The 7,293-nt window shown below is 35.8% G+C and overlaps 1 protein-coding gene across 5 annotated transcripts in view; it reads right to left on the reverse strand.

Annotated features, from left to right (window-relative positions):
• The window catches only part of LOC149580268 (transmembrane protein, putative (DUF2358)), a 136,047-nt gene that overhangs the window by 128,250 nt on the left and 504 nt on the right, over positions 1-7,293 (reverse strand). The gene's annotated exons all lie outside the window — the stretch shown is intronic.

Raw genomic sequence — 7,293 nt, forward strand, 5'->3', positions numbered from 1 at the left:
CCTTTCTTCATCAAAGAATGAATCAAGATCACTAAGACTAGCAATTTCTTTACCTTTATTTCCTAGATTCAATGATAAGAAGGCTTTGAAAAAGCAGCTTTCACCTTAGGAATATTATTGTCATAGTTATTTATCTCAAAAGTAGTAAGCTTACCAATTAGTCTATCAATGGAAACTTTCTCAAAACTTCTTAATTCATGGATTACAAAAACTCTGATAGCATAAACAGGCAATAAAGTTCTAAGCATTTTACTCACCACAGCTTCATCATCCATAGTTCCGCTAGCATTTTTTATTGCAGCAACCACTTCTTTCAACCTATGACCATATTGAGCTGCATTCTCACCTTCTACCATCTTGACATCATCATACATTCCTTTCAAGATTTCAACCCTAGCTTTTTGAATTTGAACATGTCTGCCATAGACAAACTTGAGTTGAACCCAAACATCATGTGCATTACTAATTCCATGAATCTCAAAAAAGTCATAATCTGACAGGGTACTTACAATTGCATTTAAGGTCTGTACATTTTCTGTCTCCACCTTCAATTGATCAACACTTTGAGTCCCATTAGGTCTTGTATACTTGTTCTCCACACATGTCCAATATTATGGCCCCATTCCTTTGGATGTAGAGTTTCATCCTATCACACCAAATAGAAAAGTTCTCCTTCGAAAATTTTGAACCTTCCTTGTTCATCATCTTAATCTTTTCTTCAAGATATTAGGCTTTCCACAAGAGGATTGAAGCTTTGATACCAATTGTTAATATACTTAAGGTCCTAGATTACTAAGAGGGGGGAGGGGATGAATCAGTAATCAACTAGATTCAAACTTCAACCAAATTTCACAATGTTGATTAACCAACATCAGATTGAACACTTATTCATCCATTTATTCATTCCATGTGAACTTGTAAAATATTAATAAGACAACTAATATAAGCATCCACACAAGTAACACCATAACACCAATATTTTTATCATGGAAACCCCTCTTCAAAGGAAAAAAAAACAACAAGAATTAATACTCACAAATCTTTTCACTCTTCTGAAATGCACCCTATTAAAGACTTGGCCCTATTAGGACCATAAAATGATGCCTAGTTAGGAGCAGACCCTATCAGGGATCACCTAGTTAAGGGATTTACCTCTAGCCCTACTAGGAGCTTACCCTGTCAGGAGTAACCTTGTTAAATGATTTTTTAACTCAAAGTAATGAGTCACCTTGTTAAATGAATTAAATTTAGACATGTTAAGATCCTACTCACCTTGTTCAAAGTGACCTTGTTAGAGGCTTCAAACCTGAGAATCTATTAGGATTCGCTAAGAAGAGTGATCTCAAATTAGCACTTCAACATTGCTTGTACAAATCTAATTCAATTCACCATCTACATCTGTTTGTAAACATTCAACTACCAGCTTGATCGCGCAACCATTTACAATCTCACTATGCACTCTCATACTTGCAAAAATAACATTCTACCATATAAATAGACATCTCGGCATTAGGGTAGTTCATCGCATTAACCTAAAAGTGTTACACCTAAAATCCACCATAGCTTGACCAAAACGAATTAGCAAACCCTAATCCATCATCATTTGGTACCATTCGATCATCCATTTGAATTGCACGTCGATCCAACAAAGAACATCTGGCTCTTTCACTTTTCCCAATGAACATACACACTTCCAAGAGATTCTATCACAATTACCAATGTATAACTGAACCATCATAACACATTGGTTCCACGTCATTGCCACATCATCAACCAACTTTTCATCCCAAAAGATCTATCGAAAACAGCCTACATGTTACCAGTTCAAAATCAAACACAAACATTCAACTTATTCTCATTTTCCTTCCCGAACTATTTGCAATCAATTCAAAGCATGCCTTCCTGTAAACCAAATCATACACAATTGTAACCATGATCAAACAATTGAGTAAACATTATAAATCTTGAATTGCATCTTTTGAAACATCATAGATAGACCAATCAAATCATTCACTATCTATCATAAACTAATTAACCCGATTGCCCTATCGTACTTCAATCAATTGTAACTCACTCCATATTTTTGTGCAATACATGGAATTACATATACAGGAACTAGAGACATCTTTGTGTCTCCCATATCAATGGTGCACTCTAACACAACAAACAAATCAACCACACACTTGTTTTGTCTCTTGCATAGTATAGAACTTAGCTTCAAAGTAAATAGTTCATAGTCAACCATCAAGTTGACATCAATGACAACACAATAAATGATCCAATAACCATCAAACATAGGTTGTAACATCTCATCTATACAACCAACGATCAGTTATGCCAAGAAGAACTATATGGGACTTCAATCCCATTTAGAAGTGGTGTGGAGGCAATCCTTTGGCGAAGGATGCCCCTATGATCTAAGTCCATAGGGGAAGATTTAGGGAATATCTTCAGGGTTTGGGGCTATTCCTAAATTTGATTGACAATTATTCCTAAATTTGACCTTCCTATTTAGTATGATAAAACTTGAGGCCAAAATTAGCATTAGATGGCTATAACTCGTCTACCAATTCATATGTCTCACTATATGGGTCTAAGCCATTAAAAAGGCAATCCATCATTGTCAATATTATCTTCTTTGAGGTTTGTGAGGTTTGCCTTTCCTAAATATACTTCAACCTTGGATGAACTTTTAGAGTCACTCTTATTGTGGTTTGCCTTGACATGAATGTGAGATAATCCTCTTGAAATGTCTAAGGTACAATTATCATATTTGTTTGCAAGGCTCTGTGGTATTGTGCCTTGGAAAAGCAATAACTAGAGGTGGTATGGGAAGGCCATAGTGAGGTCTATTCTTAGAATAAATAATGTGTTTCCAAAATACAATTGTATGAAGTCAATGAACTTTGATTTTTCTATGAGTTTGTATTGGTTTATGAATAAGTGTTTGGATAGAAGACTAGCTTGTGTGAGTTCAATGGGTTACTTATGTATTGGTAAATTGATCTCATGACTTGTAGGACCATTGTATAGTTTAATGGGTCCCTTGGTGTGATGTAAACAGATTAACAAGCCTAGGATGTATACCATTAGAACAATATGTTTTCGGTCAATGTTCTTGTATCTTCTAAATGTCAAAATGTTGAACCAAAATTGATATAGGAGATAACTTTTTGGCATCACAACTAGGGATAAGAAGAAACTCTATGAGGGCGTAGGAAGGCATAATAGCTTGCTTAGCAAAGCTTTCCCTACTCATTCTGAGGTGATCAGAAAAATTGTACAACCTATGACCCACCTATAGATAAGGTTATCGTCTCTCTAACATGACAAACATGACAAGAATCAAGAAGTGCGTTCTACCACAATAGCATGCAAGTGATTGACGCCAAGAACTATTTGTTTTAGGAAATCCATACTAGTGTTTGTGTATCAAAAGAAATGTGTTTGCTTCTAGTTTGGTACTTGCCTAAGGTATTATTCTCAAGGTTTTGATTGTTAATTCAATCTAGGTGATTACCAGTGTTGGCACTAGTCTTAGGTGAACTAATACCATTAGACATCCTTATTATGTTTGTTTGGTTATAAGATAAATTAGAGGTAAAATGCATTTTAAAAATCTTATTGATTGCCTCATCTGATGCATGTATTTTTCCTAGTACCTTTGTTGGTGATGATTACAAGTAGTACAAGTAGATTGTCTTGTCATCACAACTAGCATTGATCTCAAAAAAAGGAAGGGACTCATGGTACAGTTGGGATACATCAACATTTCTCTTGATGACTAAGATGTGCTTAAGGGCCGATGTGTTAGTGAACCAAGTAAAAGGGAGAGTTTCTTGCAATAAGGTTGCAATAACTTCCCTTTTTGCTAGCTAATAACTAAGTATACATGAGATGGTTTTAATTTTTTTACATCAAGTATATGTGGTGTATACATGAGTTGATCATATTGTATATATGTGAGGTATGCATGAACTAGTCACATTGTGTAAAGTCGATGTATGCCTAAGTCACATTGAGTAAATGTGTTTATATATGAGTTAATAACTATGTATGTATGTGATGGGCAAATAAGTTGGTCACTATGTGCATTGTGTATGCATCAGCTATCATTCTATTTCATGTAGATTGAATTAGAATTATAAGTGTAATTAATGATCAAGGTCGAAGATCTCACACAAATTGTGTTTATGTAGTCTTTATATTTTAGCATGTGAACTATGGCACCTATAATTCCTAGAAAGCAATACGTAACTGGGGCCACTTAGGATGAACCCTCGAGGATTAGGTCTAGGTTTAGAGATTTTCCTTGTTATGTGAGTTTATCTTATTCAGTGCAAGATTTTACATTTGTGGTGTAGACCTACTACTACCCTTTCTATTCAGGGTACGAAACTAGCTCTTCGAATTAGAAAGAAGTTGCTTGGTTGATCAAGAGGATATTGAAGGTGTAGCGAGACTCAAAAAATACATTGGTTAACGAATGATGGTTATTACGTCTTCGAGGAAATTCAAAAAAATTAAATGGGTAATGTGTCTGCTTATGACAACTTACAACAGAATCTTATGATGCATTGATGTATGATGGCTTATGATGGTATGAGAGCTAGCTATGGCAGAATCTATCACAACCAGCCATTATTAGATATTTGTGCCTATGCATGCAAGGAGTTTTGCATGCATGTAGGCACTCGACATGTTGAAGACATCTCTTCCATGCAAGGAGAGCATTGGAATTAGTAAGGTTTCATATAGCTTATGATGATGCTATTCGTGCAAGGTGGTTGCATGCATGAAAATAACGTGCATGGTAAGGAGGTTCTTGGAGTTGTCAAATTCATGCCACATGGATCTTGGTGCCCATTTTGGGCTCTCTCCTTATGCAATGTAAAATACATAATTGGTGTTGTTGCTCATACTTTGTATGTGAAGTTTTTCCAGGTTTTGTGACACTGCTAGAATTGATCTAAATTCCAAGTGATTGGTTGTCCACACCTGAAAAAGAGCTTGTCTCTGAGATTTGTATTGTACACTATTTTGTTTGCTAGAAATACATAAAGATTTTGCTTTTGAAGTGTGGGCTTTTTCTCCCAAAAGGATTTTCACATGTATATCTATGCATTATTGTGGTAATCCTTTATGCATGTTATTTAAATGTGTTTCTCTTTCTGTATCTGTTTAACAATTGTAAGGAATTGCATGATCTCCTGTCCTTTAACTTATATTGGAAGCATTTTCCGCATACTTTGCTTCCTTTCATATACTTTGATGAATATTGCAGACATTGACAAAAGCCATGAACATGAAGAAGCTTTGATGGTATATATAGGTTGTGAGTGTTTCTACCCCTATCTATTAAGTTTGTTTGTTTTGGCCACTTATCAGTGTATACAACAAGTGAGACTGTTAAGAATTTGTTATATGTTTTTCATGTTTTAGACCCGCACGCTGGGGGGGTTTTGGTGCCCAATAAAAATGTTTCAAGGAAGCAACCTCTGAGAGCATAAAATTGAACCTTTTTTCAAAAATTTGGGTCCACTGTTTTGTAAAGCACTTTGTGGTTTCCTATAGCTCAGCAAGAAGATTTTATCATTTAGTCAATCTTTGCAGTGATATGATATGATAGATTTTAATGACGTCCACGAGACTAAAGTAGTCTATGGGACCCATGTAATCGCCCTCCCGAGTCAGGAGCCAAACTAGTCAGTTGCAAAGTTTTGGTTAACTTGTCTCTTCTTCTCTGAATTTTGATAATCAAATCCGCTGTTCTCTTCACTTGATCTTCCTCAAATAAATAGTTGAAGTCCCTGTTCTGCAGAATTTTTGTATAATCAGATCTGATGTCGTTGTAAGCCAAGCATTCCATAACAAAGTGTTGCTCTGTCTCCACTCCTCTAGATTCATTAGGTCTGTTCATGCTGTGGGTACTCCTCTAGATTCATTAGGTCTGTGATTTAGAGGCTAAGGTTTTTCCGGAGGCATATCTTGTAGTTAGTCTCCTCATTGGATTAGCTAGGAAACTGTCATATGTTCCTTTGAAGTATGGGTGCAAAGAAGGGGATATTCTTCAGACACGGGACAAAGGAATATAGAAATGAATATATGACTAATATTACAGTTAAATATAATATAAATTAAATCTGGGTATGGTTACGGAATCATAATCAGCATTTCAAGATCTGAGATATCAATGTTGACTATTATAGAGAATAATATTTTGAAAATTGGAAATGTCTAAATATATGTACGGCTTTATTACATTTAAATACAGACACTAGTACTAGATATGGGTATTGGAACGGTATCCCCTGTCATCAGACTCCAGTTTCCTGGCGACTATTATAAGGGGTGATATTTTGATATAAAGCATCAATATGTATGCAAAAAGACTGTTGAACTATATTTAAATAAAATCACTAAAAGATCTAGGTACGTGTATGGAGGGCAACAGCCTCATCTCACAACATAAATTTCCAGAAAACACATTCCATCTGCCAGACCCAAGTTTCCTCTTATCTGTGATATAAAATAAAATCTACTACAACCTTCAGCCAAAACTTACACTTGGGCTCTCCTAAACTGCATCCACTTACAAAGAAAGCACGGCCAATAGAGTTTATAAAATCAGGTCATCATGACGGTAAGTGTTCCACTTTAGCACTAGGCCATTGTCTACTGCACATTTCTAGTGTTGGCAAATCAAGTAATCCAGCAATCCCTAAACATTGTCTCACACAGTTAGACGATAATATGGTACACTCCAAACCCCAAAGGGATTGATAGCCAAGTGGTCGAGCACCCTACCATGCCAAATGGAAATCCCAAGTTTGAAGCCTAAAATAACAATTCATATTTGAAGGCAAAGACATTTGGAGAGAAATTGAGTAAATGGGAAGATAAATGTCATCGACCTTTGAGTTTCCTTCGAAAACCGTCATCAAGATGACTTTTGTCTTCTCTTTTACACAGACTCTCCTCAGAAATATCCTTTTATGAGCTGTAGAAGCTTCAATTTTTTAGCAATTCGCGTACCTAGCTCAGTGCAAGGCATCCTCAACTTTCATATTTCTATATTTCTAGATGAAAGGCCAGTCACCCTAGTGTTTCTAAAGATGCCCTCACATAACCTAATGCAGCTAAATGGGGTTACAAACTTCCCAGATGGTATTCCATAAAATCCAATGCAATTCACAACTGAACAAACTAGATTACAATACAAAATCAAACAGAATGTCACCCACCCATGTTAGAAACAATTCGGAATTTGTACCGTAGAGGAACGAATGCTCA

The sequence above is a fragment of the Cupressus sempervirens genome, chromosome 1, assembly GCF_028749045.1.
Source record: "Cupressus sempervirens isolate cs-2001-9-10 chromosome 1, ASM2874904v1, whole genome shotgun sequence".
Classification (NCBI taxonomy): Eukaryota; Viridiplantae; Streptophyta; class Pinopsida; order Cupressales; family Cupressaceae; genus Cupressus; species Cupressus sempervirens.